This window comes from Miscanthus floridulus, chromosome 2 (genome assembly GCF_019320115.1).
Source record: "Miscanthus floridulus cultivar M001 chromosome 2, ASM1932011v1, whole genome shotgun sequence".
Lineage (NCBI taxonomy): Eukaryota > Viridiplantae > Streptophyta > Magnoliopsida > Poales > Poaceae > Miscanthus > Miscanthus floridulus.
This window is the reverse complement of record NC_089581.1, coordinates 54,711,775-54,720,467: the sequence shown is the minus strand read 5'-3', so window position 1 is coordinate 54,720,467 and position 8,693 is coordinate 54,711,775. Positions and strand designations below refer to the sequence as shown.

General features: G+C 43.0%; 1 pseudogene; it reads left to right on the top strand.

Moving 5' to 3' along the window:
• Positions 1-1,048: 1,048 nt before the first annotated feature.
• LOC136524327 (phosphatidylinositol 4-phosphate 5-kinase 9-like) lies at positions 1,049-6,273 on the top strand (annotated as a pseudogene).
• The last annotated feature ends 2,420 nt before the right edge of the window (positions 6,274-8,693 follow it).

Genomic DNA, 8,693 nt, shown 5'->3' with positions numbered 1-8,693 from the left:
TTTCACATGGAGACTAGAGTTGTCCCTCCGCTAGCCGCACGGATCCTCTCCGTGCTCACCTCTTCTTCCTCTCTCTGCAGGTCTGCGAGGTAGTGCCGGCGACGAGGCCTCTCCATCCCCTCCAGCGAGCTCCCCTTCCAAAGTGGTGAGGTAAGCCTGCCCCCGTTCCTTACCTCTCCTGTAGACTCCTGTAACTCTTCTGAAAATAAAACTCACAGTTGACGATTAGAACCATGCAAAACTACAGTGATCATGTATGTACTTCCGCTCACTGAATCAGACATGATCAGTTGTTTTGCTTTTCTTAAGAAAAGGTAAAAAGAAAAGAAAAAGACTATATTCATGATTCTCAGACTCTGAACCATGTCGGTGTTGTCTCTAGTATACTTGCTTTAGTATGTGTAGCACATGGTTAGGCTGAGCTGTGTAGAGCATGGGTTAGAGGTAGTTTTGAGCCTATTTTTCTTTCATATATGTTATATATGAATTGATATATACCTACAAATTCCTAATTGCAATCTATCGTTGATTGAAATGTTTAGAAATTGTTCTCCACAAATCATTATAGATTAAAGAAAAGCGCAGGGATGCTACAGTAAACAATCTTCCCTACAGAAAGAACAATAGGAAACACCTTAAGGTAAACCAGGATTCTTCCAGATTAACCAGGATTGATCAAACATTCATTAGGGCCTTTCAGCTTATGCATGAAATAAGGTAAATAAGAAAGAACCATAGTAAATTCAGCATGATTGAGCGAAATTCCTTCAAACATATATATTTAGGATCAAGTATTCCAGATTAACGCCAGGGTGTCTCCTATTGTTCTCTCAGTAGGACAGATTGTTCATTGTAGCCTCTCTGCGTCCTTCTTTAACCTTGTAATAATTTGTTGAAAAAAGTTCCTAAAATTGGAATGTTTATAACTTGGTTAATTCCAGTGCATCTTATAAATAGTATGGCTTACATATCTCATCTAACCTTTCTCAGGCAGTGCTTTGGATATTAGCTTTTGCATTTTTGTGGATCAGTCCTCCAAGGGGTTATGCATGACAGCCCCTGTGGCTCTTCGAAATGAGCTAGAAGCGGTCTCCCATTCTGCAAGGGTTGACTTATTCCGAGACACTAGTTGCAACATAGAAAAGGAGGTGTTGGCCAGTTTGGGAAATGGCCATGGTTTCAGAGTTGGGGAGATCAGATTTGCTAATGGAGATATTTATTCCGGCACATTGTTGGGGAACACAGAAGGGCAGGCCTGGTGCAGTGGTGAGAGCTGTCTCACTGAGTCACCAGGTCACGGGTTGGAAGCAGCCTCTCCGCAGATTTTGCGGAGGGAAGGCTTGCCTCGGTTTTTTCCCTTCCCTAGACCCCACTCACGTGGGAGCCTCCTGCACTGGGTTTGCCCCTTTATTGTTGGGGAACACACCAGAAGGTTCAGGCCAGTATCGCTGGTCAGGATGGTTGCACCTATGAGGGTGAGTGGAGGAGAGGGATGAGGCATGGGCAAGGAAAGACGCGATGGCCATCTGGAGCCACCTATGAGGGTGAGTATTCTAGTGGCTACGTATTCGGTGAAGGCACCTATACGGGTCCAGATAAAATCGTCTACAAGGGGACGGTGGAAGTTGAATCGCAAGCATGGGCTTGGACATCAGACATATCCAAATGGAGACATGTTTGAAGGTTCGTGGATTCAGGGAGAAATAGTAGGTCATGGGAAGTACACATGGGCGAATGGGGACACTTACGTTGGCAACATGAAAAGTGGCAAGATGTCAGGGAAAGGAACTCTTACATGGAAAAATGGGGACTCATATGAGGGTAACTGGATGGATGGCATTGATGCATGGGTATGGAATCTATACATGGAATGAATGCGGGTATTATATTGGAACATGGACAAGGGGACTGAAGGATGGGAAAGGTAAATTCTATCCGAACGGTTGCAGAGTTCCTGTTAACGATGAGCTGTATATCAATAATCTAAGAAAGCCGTGGTGTATTGCCTGACATTAGAAAGCAAATCATGGTTCACGCATACTTCACTCTTCCTCGGTTGACATGGGGAACATGAAGGTTGGTATGACTAGGCAATCTTCAGATGTTGTGTACAAAAGGAATTCAACTGAGCAGCCTCCTTTGAAGAATGTGTCTTTGGAAAGACGGTGGAGTCTTGAGGTGGCTATTGAAAAGTTTATTGGCCATGAATCGAGTGAAAGTTCTGGCCTAGAAAGCTTGGAAAACTTGAGTGATTCACGTTTGCCCATACTTGAAAGAGAATACATGCAAGGTGTTCTAATCAGTGAGGTGGTTCTTGACAGGAGTTTTTCAGACTCCTCAAAGAAGACAAAACGCCGCCAGAAGAAAATAGTGAGGGACACAAAAAAGCCTGGAGAGACAATAATTAAGGGACACAGAAGCTATGATTTAATGCTCAGCCTGCAGCTTGGAATCAGGTAGCACCTCCTGAGATCATGGTTTCAGTTTGCGTTCTTTTTTTTACTGTACATTGTTTGTTCAGCTATTACTGGCCTAGCTACTCCCTACTGAATGTTCTTGTTTATAGAATAATCCTCTCTTGCAACCATATAGTAATATCATGCCATATAATAACAGGTCCCTTGTCATCAGGCTTGTGCAACTAATGATGTGTTTTAAAAAAATTAGTTGGTATCATTTATTATTTAGCTTCTAGAGAGCAATGATGTAAGGTCTGAGTGATGTACACCAGCAAGTAGTGGTTGCTTTTTGAAAAAAAAATGCAAAAGATTGTATCTCTCATAAACACATTACAGATATGGTTTGGAACTCGCCCCATTCAAAGTTTGTAGTGCCATTTGCATGGTACATTGAGAAGTATGAACTACTGCAAGTAGTGATTACTGCCTCTAGCTTGCAACTTGCGCTTTTCGTGTTAGGAACTGCTACTCCTGCAACATACATGTTGTTTAATTAAATCCAGAGTATGATGTTTACAGATTGTTTTTAAGTATATTTGAAATCGGCAACGTTTTGTTGTACTTAGGTACACAGTTGGAAAGATTACACCAATTCAAAAACGTGAAGTTCGTGCTTCAGATTTTGGACCAAGAGCAAGTTTCTGGATGAACTTCCCAAAAGAAGGATCTCGGCTTACTCCTTCACATTCAGCGGAAGATTTTAAATGGAAAGACTACTGTCCCATGGTTTTCAGGTCCGCATCTCTGACATTTATGCCAATATGTGCATCTAAAAATGATGCGATGTCCTTATCCACTGCAGATCAAGTAACCTTTAGATTCAACACACTTAGCTAACACAATTTTGTTCATTGTGACCTCTTGTTGACATATTCTTTTTGTTGTTTCTCCTGACTTAAATTATAATTTCTCTCTGTTCCAGACTCATACTTTAAAACACAATATCAATCCACTTTTGTAGGAATTTGAGAGAGATGTTCAAGATTGATGCTGCAGACTATATGATCTCCATATGCGGAAATTCTGCTCTTAGGGAACTATCTTCCCCTGGAAAGAGTGGAAGTGTCTTTTTCTTGTCACAAGATGATAGGTTCATGATTAAGACTCTCCGAAAATCTGAAGTGCAGGTCCATTATCTATTTAGACTACAGAGATTGTATTTCTTAGCTGTCATGATTGTTGGATAGTTTGTGCATGTATAGTACGACCATTTGCCTAGGAAGCGAAATTGAACTTTTCATGACTCTATACTATCCTGTAGGTTCTTTTACGAATGCTTCCAAACTATTATGATCATGTCCGTACCTATGAGAACACCCTCATAACTAAGTTTTTTGGCCTCCACAGGGTGAAACCTTCTAGTGGTCAAAAGGTAATGATTGACATCAGCACCGATTTCATCTAAGGTTTCTTTAGTTTAGTTTTTTCCCTTCCTTTTTAATGTAACGATCCTTCTTTAATATCTGCAAATTGCAGTTCCGGTTTGTTGTAATGGGAAACATGTTTTGCACTGAATTGAGAATTCACCGGAGGTTTGATTTGAAAGGCTCATCTTTAGGCCGCTCTACTGACAAAATTGAAATTGACGAGAACACAACTCTGAAGGATTTGGATCTTAACTATTCCTTTTATCTTGAACCTTCCTGGCGTGAGGCTCTACTTAAGTGAGCATATTTTCTCTAGAAATCATGCTTCTTATGTGTTCTGTTATGTGATCACATTACACTTATCTCAAATACTGTTGATTATTCTTCAGGCAGATTGAAACAGACAGTGATTTTTTGAGAACACAGCGGATAATGGATTACAGCCTACTGCTTGGTGTTCATTATAGAGCTCCACAGCACTTGCGGACACGTGCATCCTATCACCGGAGCATGGCAGCAGATAGGTTGACTGTTGTTTCAGAAGAAGGTGAGGAGTAAGGACACGCCTAACACCTTCCATAAAATGTTGCTCCCTGAGTGTAAGGAAAATACTCATTGATTCGTTTCAATAGTGAAGTATATCTACTCTTTGTGTCCAGCTGGAGCCTGTAGGCTGTAGTTGCCAAGCTAATGATCATTTTAAATTAATTTTTGTTCAAAAGGAGCTCGAATTATGCATCCCAACATCCAAAATTACCTGGAAATCCTTAGCATGTTGCGTAGTCCTAAACTTTCTTAATTTCCAAATCATGTTTGAGCTAGGCAGCCTTAAGTTGTCTTGTGTGATGTACAAATATGTCTGATAGTTGCTATTGATCTGCAATGCCTGTTTTTATTGCTTTAACTTGTGCATTTCCATGTTAATTTTTTTTAAGACTGGTGCGCTAATGTTTGGTCAAAAATGGTTGGCACAGATGCTCAAGAAGATGATGCCCTTAGCTATCCAGAAGGATTAGTCTTGGTTCAAAGTAGTGGTGAGAACAGTGTTGTTGTTGGTCCTCACATAAGAGGCAGCCGTTTGCGTGCATCAGCTGCTGGATTTGGTGAAGTAGACCTTCTGCTGCCTGGTACAGCCAGGTAATTGTTTGTAGTTCAAATACTCTGAGTAGCTTGTGGAAATTGTGTTGCACTGGCACAGTGCTTGTAGTTTCAAACGGGGAGAATTACAGCAGCTTCTTTTTTTAATGCCTTTCTTATGTTTGTCAGGCTTCAGATCCAGCTAGGAGTTAACATGCCTGCAAGGGCAGAGCAAATCCCTAAGGAAGATGAAAGCAAACCATTTCGTGAGGTGTATGATGTCGTCCTCTACCTAGGCATCATTGACATATTGCAAGAGTACAACATGACAAAGAAAATCGAGCATGCTGTCAAGTCCATGCAATATGATTCGGTCTCAATCTCTGCTGTGGACCCCCAGTTCTACTCGGACCGTTTCTTGAAGTTCATCCAGACCGTGTTCCCTGAGAATTCATAGGTCATCAACCAATACTTGTTTGAAAGATGCCCCACTTGCTGCTGCTTTGTGAGTGATGTTGGCCAAGCACATGAAACCTGATTCCCACGACAGTTCATGTCTTCAAAATTGGAGCTTGCAAGCATCAGAAAAGCATTACACTCTCTTCAGTGCATACCTGTTCCTTCTTGGGTGAACTAGCTTGCCTGTTCCTTCCTGGATGAACTGGCAGGAAGAATGGCCAGCAGACTGAGATTCGTCAGGGAAATTGTGCAGAAGCAAATAGATCTTCTCTAGGTTTTTGCCCCGAGCCCCTGGGATGATCCGGCTGGCTTCCCGGAGTAGGCACGGCATACTGGACTGGAGCAGGGGTAGATGCGGCTACCTTGTGAGTTGCGAGGATTCTAGCGACAACGGCGCCATGGAGCTATGGGGATCACTATGTTTATATCTCGACAGTTGCAGAAGGCTAAAGCACCTGTTGCCTTTGGCTCGTGTTTCATCTGTTATAAGGTGCTATGGAGGCTATTTTGCTTATAAGACCCTAAAAATATGCATCAATATCCGATACATTTTGTAGGACAAACAAAAGGAATATGTATTTTATTGCAAAATGAAAAGAAATGGAAGCAAGAATAAGAAGGCCAGTTCGCAAATCTGTTCGATGCAAACCGTATGGTGAGTTGGTACTAGCATCTCTTCCCTCATTCCTTGTTGAAACAGTGTCAGCTAGTCGTATAATAGAGAAGAGAGCCAGGAGTAATGCTAGTCGCCTAGTCATGGTAGCAGCCCTGGTCGCAGAGGACACCTCTCCGAGCCCGCGCCACCGTACTCCAGTCCCGAGCTCTCCGGCGACAAGGTGCTCGTCGGTGCCAACTTCGCGTTAGTCGGCGTCGGCATCCTCAGACGACACGGGCATACAACTCGTAAGAGTTCGACCTCTAAAAGTCCGATCCCTGCATTTCGCTTTCAATGTCAGTTGCCAGTTTGCCACATTTCCACCACCAGTCTTATAACTGCGACCAGAAAAAAAAGGGCTATGCCTCACCTGCGAAAGAAGTGATAATTTAGCAGAGCTGGAACAAGAAGACGTGTTTATCTAAGCTTTCCAATACAAATTTAGTGAAAGGAGTATGCCTCACGGCTCACCTGCGAAAAAGATAAAGAAATAAAAGTTGACTGCATACTGACTCAATACTGAAGATACCGTACAGATGAACAATTCTCGGTGGAGTGTAATTTCGGGCAGTTGTTCAATTGTTTCCAAGTACAAGTAGCAGTTCTTGAGTTTCTTATCGCCGGTAGTAATCGTGTCAGTATTCAATAGCCTGAAATGTATAGAAGAATCGGTTTCCTGGTTGCTTTTTTTTTTAAAAAAAATGTTCTGGTTGCTTTATTGAAGCGAACTGAAGTGGTAGTAATGGTTTCTTAGTGTGATTAGTTATTTAAGTAAACTGGACGAGGCCTCTCGCGTTGCTGCGAGAATTTTGTTGTGCTGTACACGAAAAGAATTTATGAAGGGACTACAATACGTTGTTGTGGGATTTTGAGGGATAAATTAAGATAAACAATGTATAATACCATGGATACGACAAAGAGTAACACCATTTTACTGGCCCACCTTTTAAAGAACCATTGTACAAAATTATCCCAATTTAGTTAAAAAATATTAGAGCAGGAGAAAATAAAAAGTATATGAAACTAAACATTATTTTAGTTTCATCGTTTCCTTTTACCGGCATCGACTGTTGGAGCAAAACGTAGGAAATAGCATCTAATATATCAAAGCAGGAGACTTTAGCCGCCGTTCAGGACATCCACGGTAGTAAAAAAGATTTCATCTATCAGATTCTAATTTCATGGTCCAGATTTACTTCCAACGCCCTTTCCTGTTTGCTCAACGTGTTACCCTATCGGTGGTTGCTCTAAAAAATATTGGCTCTCTAGAAATTTGTCCTCGCTTCCACATCCAGCCAGCAGCCTCTTCCTCCCCTCCCCGAGCCGCCCTTGCCAGCGCCACCGTGGCTGCTCCGCGCGCCCCAACCACGGGGATGCTCCCTCCCTCTACTCTTCCTCTCTCTCTCTCTCTCTCTCTCTCTCTCTCTCTCTCTCTCTCTCTCTATCTATCTATCTCTATACCCACGCGGTGCCGCACGCCGGCCCGCTACCGTCGCGGGCGGGCCGACGCCCCTGGATCGGTCGTTCGCGGTGGCCGCTCCCCGGCACGGGTGCGGCCACCCCCTCCCCCCACCATGGCCGGCTCCCCACTCTGGGTTCGGGTGGGGCGGCGGTGAGCCCCCGGCAGGTGCTGCGGCGGCGCGCCTAGCCCCAACGGTTATGGCCTCCGGTGCCTCCGCTACAGTTCCCTCTGCTCCGTTCGCTTGTTATCTCCCCGGTGAAGCAAGAACATCACTCTCCTCTATTAGTCCCATTACGGTCGCCTCTATTTCCCTCTTCTGATCTATGCTAGACATTGACGGATTCGAGAAGAAAAGGTAGTTGCTTTCCCTTAATCTTTGTCCCTTCTTCTGATGGGCTCTCTTCTGATCTATGATAGAGATTGACGGATTCAACAAGAAAACCTAAGTGGTTTCCTTAAATCTCCATCCCATCTCTCCATTTATTAAACACTGATGCACGGATCAATGGATCCATTCGTTTCCTTGAAATGGGAACACATCTCGGTACATCTACGAATGGATAGCACCTCTGTTAATCCATGATATGCTCTATTTCTTCCTCCCTGAACTTGCTTGGTCTTGGTATGGTAACCTAAAAAATCCCCTTTATTTTCTTTGGCACCTTATATTTCTCATGATGATCCCTTAATTTCATTTCCTGTATGTATGGATTTATTTTGCTTGTGCATAAGGTTCAAGGTTTCCGGGTTGAAAAAATCTAAGCATGTCTCTATGCACTATGTTGTTGTTGTAACCTTTTCGGTATATATAACCATATGCCTATGATGCTACTTTATTTTTTTTACCACCGACGTGTGCGAGGGCGCGCGTGACGGACTAGTAGGACTACAATCCACATGGAGAACGACACATGAGTAGTTTCAGAATCTGCTGTCAACTTCTTTTGAAGGATTATAGATGATAATATACATAATGCACGGTTGTTAAGTCTAGAAAAGCATTCACCTGATCTACAGAGAACTCCATGAAACTGAAGAGTGCAACCACTGCTAGGTCGTCGTCACCGGGGATGCAGTGAACCCTTTCTGATGGAGCTGCCGACGAAGTCATATATACCACCAGATTAGTTCTCCTGATTAGGTATAATATAGTAGGTTGATCATGGACCTGGAGTGAAGAAGACCCAAGTCCAATAGAGCAATAGCCTAATTTC